This window comes from Myotis daubentonii, chromosome 4 (genome assembly GCF_963259705.1).
Source record: "Myotis daubentonii chromosome 4, mMyoDau2.1, whole genome shotgun sequence".
In the NCBI taxonomy this organism is placed as follows: domain Eukaryota; kingdom Metazoa; phylum Chordata; class Mammalia; order Chiroptera; family Vespertilionidae; genus Myotis; species Myotis daubentonii.
Window position 1 is genome coordinate 60,234,250 of NC_081843.1, and position 6,526 is coordinate 60,240,775.

At 32.6% G+C, this 6,526-nt stretch overlaps 1 pseudogene; it reads right to left on the bottom strand.

Moving 5' to 3' along the window:
• Nucleotides 1–5,783: 5,783 nt before the first annotated feature.
• LOC132232409 (large ribosomal subunit protein uL24-like) lies at nucleotides 5,784–6,247 on the bottom strand (annotated as a pseudogene).
• Between the last annotated feature and the right edge of the window lie 279 nt (nucleotides 6,248–6,526).

The window sequence follows — 6,526 nt, forward strand, 5'->3', positions numbered from 1 at the left end:
ATCATCATAGAAATTCCTTCTGAGATAATAAATCAAGTGCCTTAATTTTTACAATTTAGAAATCCAAAGATTATACATTTTCCTTTAGTTAGAAATAGGATATATGCATTTTAAGCTTTCACCATCAACATTAAGCTTGAATCATTAAAAAATAAGAATGAGCCCTAACCGGTTTGGCTCAGTGGCTAGAGCGTCGGCCTGTGGACTGAAGGGTCCCAGGTTTGATTCCGGTCAAGGGCATGTACCTTGGTTGTGGGCACATCCCCAGTTGGGGGTGTGCAGGAGGCAGCTGATCAATGTTTCTCTCTCATCGATGTTTCTAACTCTCTATCCCGCTCCCTCCTTTCTGTAAAAAATAAATAAAATATATTTAAGAAAAAGAAAGAATTACCCACTTTAAAACTGGTGTAAAGTATAAAAATATTAATAAAAATTAAGATCTGAGTGCTTGCTGCTTTATTTTGCAGAAGTTATGAAGAGTAGGGGTCAAACAAAACCTATTTTTAACAGAATTTAAATAGAAATTATGTTTGGTTATAATTAATTACTTTAATTGTTTAAATTTCTTTCATTATTTAATAATTTGTGTTTAAATAATTCTCTTATTTTTATTGTTGCTATTTGAACTGGAATTTTATAACATGATTTGAAAACCATCATACTAAATAACAACTCATTTCAAATTTCTCCTTCTGCTGTCCATGCAACAACTCAGTATTATATCATTCTTCCTGATTCAGAAGATACCTCTTTCTCAGTCAAGTCAGTCATGAAATAAAGTATATTGTAAATAACTTTTAATATCAGGTGTGACATAATTTTTAAAAGAGAAAATGTTATAAACATTTTTAATTTCAAAATTTAAATGTTCTCTAGACTATTGGGTTTTAAAGTGATTTAAACATTAATTTGTAAAACCTAAGATAGGAATTGGAGTATATGTGAAACAAATGATATCAAACATTTTTATAACCATGAATAATTTATAATAATATCTTTTAATATTTTATCAAAAGATATCTAATCAATTTGTTTCTTGAAATAGTAATATTTCATTGAAATGTTAAAGCTATTTTTCCTAAGATTAGCAAATGGGTAAACTGAAATGTTTCTAAGGTTGCACAAGATGGTTAATTGAATCTTTTGTACTATAATCTGAAAAATGTTTTGGTCAAAATATAAATTAATTTCTTAGTTTTAAAGTGGGCAATTCATTCTTATTTTTTTTTTTAAAAAGAAACCACACACATTAGATATCATCATAGTGTGTAGTCTACAAATTGCTTTTAAAGATTTTGGACTATTTTATTATTCTTATGTAAAGGATGAGGAAACTTTTAGAGTATGGTCAAGAGTTGGTTAAGTTAGAACAGAATTTTTAGTCATGTTGTATCACCACGAGTGATGCTACCTGGAGCCTGATCAGGAAACTATATACTACTTGACAAACAAGTGCATATTTTATATGAGTGTATAGATTTTAGAAATGTGAAAGTATGCCTTGCACCTATCAAATTTTTCCTAGAACACTTCTCTTGAAATGAAGACGCCATCCAAGCACATTAATAGAACACTATTTTTTTATGCAATTAATGACCAAGAATGTTACAGCCTGAAAACTTATTTGCCATTTTTTCAAAACTTCTGACCACTTTTTATAACAAAACATCATAGGGAAATTTAACCATCATAGACTCTTAGGTTAACTATTAACATGATAGAAAATATTGGTACTAGAGCAAGAGTCATTACATTAGCAACATTAATAGTATGAATTAACTTAATGAAAGACCAGAAGGTATGTTTTCCATTTCTTTATTTCTCATCTTTTTTGAGATATAATTGACATATAACATTGGGTAAGTTTAAGTTGTACAGCATGATGACATGATATACATATGTATTGAAAATTATTGCCACATTAGGGTTAGTTAACACTTTCATCACCTGACATAATTACCTTCTTTGTGACACGAACATTTAACATTTATTCTTATAGTAACTTTCAAGTATATAATACAGCATTGTTAAATATAGTAACCATGATGTAGATTGGCTCCACAGAATTTATTCATCTTATAACTGAAAGTTTGTACCCTTTGACCAACATCTCCCTATTTCTCCTACCCCTTAGCTCCTGGCAGCCATCTACTCTGTTTCTTTGGCTTTGGATTAGATTCTATATATAAGTAAGATTTTACATAGTTTCTGTTTCTGACTTAATCTCACTCAGTATATTGCTCATAAGGAAGTCCATCCATATTGTCATAAATGGATGATTTCCCTTTTTATGGCTGGATAATATTCCAGTGTGTGTGTGTATGTGTATGTGTGTGTGTGTTTCACATCTTCTTAATCCATTGATGGTCACATATAGATTGTTTTTATAGATTGGCTATTGTGAATAACTCAATAATGCTGCAATGACTATGAAAGTGCAGATATCTCTTCAAGATCCTGATATTATTTCCTTTGAATATGTACCCAGAAGTGGATCATATACTAGTTCTATTTTTAATTTTTTCCATAGTGGCAGTATCAATTTACAGTATAACCAACTGTGCACAAGGGTTCCCTTTTCTCTATATCCTTGCCAACACTTCTAATCAATGTAAGGCTTTATCTTATTGTGATTTTGATTTGCATTTCCCTGATGACTAGTACTGTGAAGAATCTTTTAATGTATCCATTTGCCATTTGTCGGTCTTTTTGAGAAAATATCTATTGAGGTCCGCTGACCATTTTTATTGTATAGCTTGTTTGTTTGCTACTGTGTATTTTGGATATTAACCCCTTATCAGATATACGGTTTGCAAATATTTTCTCCCTTTCCATAGTTAGCCTTTTCATTTTGTTGGTTGCTTCTTTTGGTGTGCAGAAACTTTTCACTTTGATGTAATTCCATTGAGTGTTGTTGGCTCCCTTATTAAATAGTAGTTGGCTGCAAAGATTTATTTCTAGGCTCTTTATTCTATTTCAATGGTTTATGTGTATATTTTTATGCTAGTACCATTCTATTTTTATTACTATACTAGAGGCCCAGTGCATGAATTCATGCATGGGCGAGGTCTGGCTAACCTGCCCTGATCGAGGCCAATCAGGCCAGGCAGGTAAAGGGGAGGGGCCGTGGGTGGTTGGCCAGCCAGCTCTGCCCCCGGGGCCAACCACCTGCAGTCTCTCCCCCCAGCTGACCCCACCCCCTGGTTGAACTCCCAGTCAAACATCCGGTTGAGGGGACAATTTGCATATTAGCCTTTTATTATATAGAATGTTGAAATCAAGAAGTGTGATGCCTCAGCTTTGTTCTTCTTTCTCAAGATTGCTTTGACTTCAGGGTCTTTTGTTGTTCCATGTGAATTATCAGATTTTTATTCTATCTTTGTGAGAAAATGCCATTAGTATTTTGATAGGGATTTCATCAAATATATAGAGAGCTTCAGGTAACATGGTAAATTTAGTATTCTAATCCATCACCATGGAATATCTTTTTTAAAAATATATTTTATTTATTTTTTACAGAGAGGAAGGGAGAGGGATAGAGAGTTAGAAAAATCAATGAGATAGAAACATTGATCAGCTGCCTCCTGCACACTCCCCACTGGAGATGTGCCTGCAACCAAGGTACATGCCCTTGACTGGAATCGAACCTGGGACCCTTCAGTCTGCATGCTGATGCTCTATCCACTGAGCCAAACCAGGTAGGGCATCATGGAATATCTTTTCATTTTCTTTCATCAAAATCTTATAGTTTTCAAGATAGAGATCATTCATCTGCTTGGTTAAATTTATCCCTAAGGACTTAACTTTTTTGATGCTATTGTAAATGGGGTTGTTTTTATATCTTTTTCAGGAAAATCTTTATTTATAATTGTCAAGTATATGGTACGCATTGCTTTTCAAAGTGGGTCTTCTGAACCAGTTACAGCATCACCCGGGATGAGACTGCAAATCTGCATTTTACAAGAATTAGATAAGTCTTATACATATCAACATTTGAGAAAAATTCCTATAGGACAGGCCAATATACTTTCATTTTAAACTTAGTAGAGCTTTGGGACATAATCTACATTTTAGGCTTTGTATCTTCTCTCTTTTCATCAGACTCATTTTCCTTCTCTGATCCCCCAAAAAGAAAAGGAAACTAGTTAATTTAATTTAATTCATTTTCTTTTAAAGCCATAGATCAGTGTGGGGAAGAAGGTCAATCTTTCTGGAAAAGAAAGGGTTTTGTCTTCCAAGATACCATATTCATGAAAGCTAGAACATTATTGCTTCAGACTCTGGACTATGGCATTGCCTGTCTTCCAGGAAGAACAGATTCAATTTTCTTTTTTGGTAAGGGGCTTTGGATCTTCACAATAATTAATACCTTTGATGTCAAGAACATACAGAACACAGATTCTCAGTTTCACTTTGTATAACTTATTTCCATAGAGATTTTTCTTTATTGCTGACTATATGGGGAGTCTTGACATTACGACTGTGGTACTAATAGTTTTCCCTTTTTAAACAATGGATTACATTCTCTCTCTCTAGCTCTTAATCTCTTTTACTTTTTCCTCATGTGTGGGCTCCACAAAAATGGGATAAGACTTTAATCAGTGAATTGAATTGCTTGTTTTAAGCTTAGAAAAAAAATTATAGGCTCCAAAATATTATTTAAAATAGGGCTTCTATTTCTCTCTGAATTTCAAGTTTCATGATACACAGATAATTGATAATAACCCATTTATGAATTGTTAATTTCAATAAGCAGTACTATTCTCACCCATGTCACTATGGTACAATTTTTGGATATATATTCATTAAATTGAATATGGTTATAGGAAATGATTTTAAAAATTACTGCCAAATGTAACAAAGCTGTACAAAGAAAAAAGTTTGCTTCCTTAGTAATTTTTTCAAAATATTTGGTTAGTATTCCAGAACAAACACCAATTTTCAAAATTTAGTATCTTGGCTTCTTTAAAATCACATCATATTAAATTTGATTTGATCCATTTGGTCATTTCAGACTTTACCTCCAAAAGCTACAATTCTGACATAATTTCAGAGGTTTTTGGCCAAGTGCAATAGAAAAAGAAAATATAAAAGAAAACTGAAAGGTAAAAAAAGCTACATAATTTTAGAGGCTAATATTTTTAAGTGAACAAAAAGGACAGGTATACATTGGCTTAACATTCAGTTCAATTTATTTCATATATATTTTAATGATTGATTTTCAACAAACTTCTTTTATTAGGCTTATAGAAACTTTGCTATAACACACTAAATCCTAACCCCTTATGATTGATATGCTTTTAAAAATATTTTGTCAGTTATTAAGTAATAGAGATTGCTATGTTGCTGCCTGCAATGTGCTGTGCTTTTGGTACATTAAATAAATCAGGACAAATATATGTATAACAGAAATGCAGGTCTTACAAACTGGGACAAAATGATGGGAGGAAGTTTCCATTTTCACTCTAAGACTCACATCAGAGTTATGTGCTCAATATTCCAATAAATTCTTCAATCACAAGTTTGGAAATATTACAGTTCTGAAAAGAACATTAGGTTTTCTTTCTGAATATAAAAACAATACAAGTTTATTTTAGTCAATTAGGAAAATTTACAAAGGTATAAAGTTAGAGTATATAAAAATCACTTGTTATCCCTATCTGGGTGATAAATACCAACAGTTGGTGTGTATTTTACCAACCCTTTCCCCCTTAGGAATGATACTCTATATACTCTTTTTTTTTCATTTTAAGCTTTTAATGAAAGTTGTATATAATATTACTTCATTCCTGCATCTTCTCAATTGTTTCTTCCTTGTATTGGCTCTTTTCCTTTCCCTACTTGGTGAGATTTGGCTTTACCTTCAAGGATCTTTTTGCGGTCTTTGTCCACCTTTAGTCTAGTGATAACCACCTTGCTGGGGTGAATGCCCACATGTACAATTGTGCCCTTAGCTTCCTCCCATTGCACTCCTTCAGTGTAGTTGGCATCTTTCTTCCTGTAACCTGGACTACTATGCCAATTTGCTGCCCTTCAGAACAACCTGAACTTCATCATCCGTTTAGATGGGCAAGGATCTAACATTGTACTTTCGTCTCAGCTCTTTGAAAAGAGGAGAAGACAAAATCTTCCTGCGAATGTGGAAAGGTGCATTGAAATGCCTTTTACGGTTCTTGCTCTGATAAGAAGTCACAAATGGATTGAGCTTCATTTTGAGCGCTGGTGCTTTTATGATGGCGGCAAGAGGGAAAAGCTCCATATACTCTTTTGTATTTTGCTATTGGTTGATTGGTAATAAAAAAATATTTCATTTTTCTTTAACATATGCTCTTTTTAAAAAGTTGAAATATATCCAGCATAAAGTTAAAAATAGAGTACGTAATGTAAGATGTGTCAAAGACTTTAAAATATTTCTACTCTCTAGAGGTAAGTAAAATTAATAGTTTGATACATTGATCAATTTTCTTTTGTGAATTTATATTGTGTGATGGTGACATATAAAACAGATGTTTCATATTCCATAGTA